The sequence below is a fragment of the Bidens hawaiensis genome, unplaced genomic scaffold, assembly GCF_021521415.1.
Source record: "Bidens hawaiensis isolate Kalapana, Puna unplaced genomic scaffold, B.hawaiensis_p1.1 tig00044695_1, whole genome shotgun sequence".
NCBI classification, from domain to species: domain Eukaryota; kingdom Viridiplantae; phylum Streptophyta; class Magnoliopsida; order Asterales; family Asteraceae; genus Bidens; species Bidens hawaiensis.
Genome location: NW_027505902.1, coordinates 76,404 through 81,009, shown reverse-complemented (window position 1 = coordinate 81,009; position 4,606 = coordinate 76,404). Strand labels below are relative to the sequence as shown.

Below are 4,606 nucleotides of genomic sequence, written 5' to 3'. Positions count from 1 at the left end.
TGTTTTGTGGTTGGCTCTATTGTTTCTTCCGGTTACAACTTGCTTTATGGCTGTGATGATGCTCCGTTTTTTGGCGTGGCAACATATGTTGCAGCCATTGTGCGGACGTGAGCCTCATGTAGGCGGTGAACTTACATTATTTGTGTTTTCATGAAATTACAATATGTTGCCAACGAATCATATAGCACACGTTATGTTGTCTTTGTGTCTTTAAGTATGCTTACCTTATTCATCATGTTTTCTTGAGTATGACTGCCGTGTCGGTTATATGTTATCATTGCCTGCTACGTGTCATCTTCCCTGGTTGCTATCTTGATTCGGTTATTATCTGAGGTAATTGGTAATTGTTATATTCTCTTTTTTAATTCAATTATGGTTGTTTTTGCATTCTGTTAAAACCTTGAACCTATTTTTAACTAATGAATTTGCAGGTCGCTGGTGGTATCATGCCACCCATCGGGTCAGGTAGGTTGTATACCGGGAGCCGAGATGAGATGGTGCGAGTTAGGGATTGCCAATCTGGACAGGTTGTTAATTGCTATGTGTTGATCTCTGATTTACATTAACAATTTGTTTCCTTTGAATTTGATTATTTATGTTTTTTTGTTTTTGTTTTTTTTGGGTTTTGTAGTGTGCAAGGGTTATTACACTGTGGTGTGAAGTGGGGTGTATGCTGACTTAAGGTCCACGATGACACAAATGTTTGTGGCTCCTGCTCCGCCTAATTTTGTCAGAGTAAGTGATTTAGTGTTGTTTATGCATTATTTATAGTTTTTCTTAATTAACTTATAATTTGTTTTAGGCATAATATGTGCAAAACATATGCATATTTGTAGTTTCTAACTTATTAGGTAAGTTTTTGGACAAAATTAGGTACTTGATGAGGTTCTAATTGAATTTGATTGTAATTTGATGAAGTGTTGGCTAAGACAAAACTATTCATAAGAAAAACCATTTACTTTTAGACACGTACCCAAGGTAATACGATACTTGACTGCTTGCGGTTATTGACATATACGTTCCCTGTTTACTTTGTTCTGCGTGTCATTCTAATAACCATCCACTTCACCGCTCCTGCCTCCTACTAACCTTCGTCACTACAGGGTGTTCTTTTCTCTTCTCTTTCAATAAGTATTTTAAGAGCGTAATCGAGTCATTGGTAAGAAGCTTTGATTCCAATTTGATAGATTTCTTATTCCGTTATGTGAATTTGGAGTTTTAGGGGTTTTTAATTTGGGGAAATTTTGTTGTACGTAGAACTAGGGATGAGCTCAGTACCGTAAAGGTACCGACCGATCCCGAAAATCACGAATTCTTGGTACCGGTACCGAAATATTCGGTTTCGTACCGGGGCGGTACCGTTACTGAAGGTAAAAATTTGGGAAATACCGGTACCGTACCATATTGATCCCGAAACTCAAAACTTTGGTACCGATTCGGTACTAAATCGATACCCATTTCGGTACGGTACCGAATTTGCTCATCCCAACGTAGAATTATAAAGGAAGGAATCGTATGAAGGGCAATTCATAGCTGTTGTGTATAAGTTTTGTTATTATTATTGATAGATATAATAGGATTAATATTATGTGGTAAGTGTAGGAAAAAATTGAGGAATGCCTTCTAGGTATCCCACCACTCATCGCAGATGAATTTAATTCTAGCCGATCATATGTTGATGATTTTTGTTGGTTAAACACATACATATCGTGTGTGCAGTTTCTTGGGTATTTGCTCTGTTGTTGTCTCGATCCAATCGTGCAATCTGCATTTTAGTGTTATTCGCAGCAAGTATTTATGATTTTGGTTTTATGTTTTATCTATATTACCTTTCATGATGAATGTCAAAAAATTTGGGATTTTTTTGAGCAGTCTCAAATAGATGTTTGTTAGTGGCTTGATTTTAAAACTTCTGTTACTGATTACATGTTGATGATTGATCAATCCAGTGTCTATTTTGATTTATGGATTTTCATATATATTGTTTAATTACCTGTTACCCATTAAACATTAACAAACTGTAAAATAAACAAATCTATAATCATAATTTGCAGTTCTTTGAAGGACCCCTTGACTACTTGGGTAGCCTAAAGCAGCTATACAGCCTTTCCAAATCAGCGAACACAAGGTCGTTTTGGTGATAGAGCCTTGAAAGGCGTTTCGTTATCGGGCCCTGTATCCTATGAACCAACTTCTGGGTTATTTTTTTTATGGAAAATTGTCCTTTGTTGTCTTTGATAAGTGAACCTTCACTTTGTTTAACCTAATTTTTACTCTACTTATTATGTTTTTATGAGATGAGTTTAATTTTTATAATTTGTTTACTATTTTATGGCCACGGCAACTCATGGTTTTCCATCACGGTACTTCAACTCATGCAGCTATGAAGATTTGGCAGCACACGCTAACATGATCAACTACTGACAGGTACGTGAACATATTACAAGATAATCAGTACGTTCAATTGTCACTATGCTAACTTGGTATACCTAACAGATTATGCTGCATGTATTTAAATATCTCTCTCGCTTTTTCGTGAAGTTTACGTCGCTTGAGGTCTGGTCTGTTTATTTTGTTTTCGTACACATCATTAGGACTACACATTAGGTCATTTGCCTCATCTTTTGTTGTATTAATTTGTTATAATTAGTTTACTTTTAGTCCACATATTTAGGAGTGTGCCCTGTACCTTTCATGTTTATTTTTGTTGTTTAATGGGCCATGTGGATTATGAGATAACAATAGAGGCTCTTTCAGTAGGTAATCACCAACTATTACCTTTTTATGTATATATATTTGAAGCTTTACTATTGAATCGAGAATTGGATTAGTTAGTAACAAATGTCAAACGTACATCAACTCATGACAGTGTTGCTTCATGGTGTTATGAAGCTCACACTCGGTGACAACAAGGGGGGTGGTAGCAATATTATAATCAATCAAAGCCTTAAGCGATTGCCGTCTACAGCAAGAGGAAAATATGGTAAGTTATATCATGCCTATAAATTTATTTATTGCATTGTAATATTACTGTATGAAGTAAATGTATTGTCTCTCCACAATATAGGCACTACCTTATGCAGACTCTTTTGGTGTTAAAACACAAAAGAGGTTTCAAGAGGTGTGTGTTGTTTTTGGCAACCTCTCAACTGGATGCTTACCGGTCACCTTTGTTGTATTTTATTTAAAATTTTGTCATGTATAACATTTTGAGCATTCAAACGTGTAATGTATTGAATACTATGCACGCGTTGTTTTTTCATTGGATATCAACAATCGTCGGCCCATGTATTGAATACTATGCACGCGTTGTTTTTTCATTGGATATCAACAATCGTCGGCCCGCAGCAACGCGCGGGTACGATTTCTAGTTTTCATGTAAATTAGATAAAATTAGATAAGCTGATTTAAATTAGAATTCACTGTAAAAAATAAAAAAGAAAAAAAAAAGCTAATAAACAAAATGAATATAAAATAAATAGGTTGAATATAATAACAAGTAAAAAAAGGTTATAGTAATTTTTTTTTAAAAGGCAAACGAAGATATTTATTAATAAAAAACTACACAAACAGCCACCGGGCCTAGTAAGAAACTAGACTCAAAACACCCACGAAACAGACTTTAACACCCGATTACAATTATTCTCGTCCAACCCGGTTACACTTTTAATATACACCAATCCTCCCACGATTATGAAGTTTCACCCGATCTATGTTTTATCCAAAGGTAACAAGGCGTCTTGATTTCACCCACTCTGCTTTCCACCATAACCGGTTTGCCATTAAATACCAAATCATATCTTGCATTCCAGGGACACCAAATCGACCCTAAACAAATAGCATGAAAAATCTTTGCTTTACGCTTTGGCAAATTTGTAAGTTTATACAAATCCAAAAGATCATGAATGTCGAGAGCAAAGATGCTTGGAATCTTACACCATGACGAAACCGCCTGCCAAACCAGATGTACCACCCTGCAAGACACGAAAAGGTGTTCGACTGATTCATCCATATCACCACACATCGGACAAGAAACCGAACCCACATCAATATTTCTCTTGGCCAACAATGTCATTAGTGGTATGCTCTCCAACTCAATTCTCCAAGCCAAAATTCCTACCTTTCTCGGAACCCAGTTATTCCATACGAACCTGTTGTTTAAAGCCGATTGTGTTAACTCTTGGATCTTCTGTTTTCAATACGTTGAACCCACATTGAAAATGACATATCAAAAGATTTTGATATGTCATTTTCAATGTGGGTCCAACATATTGAATTTTGTCTCTTTCATCTCTGGAAAATAGTAAAATACAACTCATTTTTAGTTATCTTCATCTTCTTCAAATAAAAGTGAATCGCTTGCCGAATTTTTTTATCATCCTTTTCTTTCTATTCGCCACTCTTTTTTCTTTAACACAAGGGTCGGTTTCAAAATTTCACAGGGTTCGATTGCTATAAAATCAAATCTATAACACTAAATTTTATTTTTCACTAGGGTCGGCCAACCCCCGTGAGCTGGTCATAGGTCCGCCCATGTTGGTAACAAAACTGAAAATTGGAATTGCCAACAGTCACATTGTTAGTTGGGATTATTATTGTCCAATAG

The 4,606-nt window shown here is 35.8% G+C and overlaps 2 long non-coding RNA genes across 2 annotated transcripts; both read left to right on the top strand.

Moving 5' to 3' along the window:
• Positions 1 to 470: 470 nt before the first annotated feature.
• LOC143615848 (uncharacterized) lies at positions 471 to 1,797 on the top strand. The gene is made up of 3 exons (XR_013150551.1): positions 471 to 527; positions 632 to 735; positions 1,720 to 1,797. It is a non-coding gene; the product is annotated as an uncharacterized LOC143615848 (long non-coding RNA).
• A 212-nt stretch (positions 1,798 to 2,009) lies between these two features.
• LOC143615852 (uncharacterized) lies at positions 2,010 to 3,140 on the top strand. The gene is made up of 3 exons (XR_013150552.1): positions 2,010 to 2,706; positions 2,746 to 2,983; positions 3,068 to 3,140. It is a non-coding gene; the product is annotated as an uncharacterized LOC143615852 (long non-coding RNA).
• The last annotated feature ends 1,466 nt before the right edge of the window (positions 3,141 to 4,606 follow it).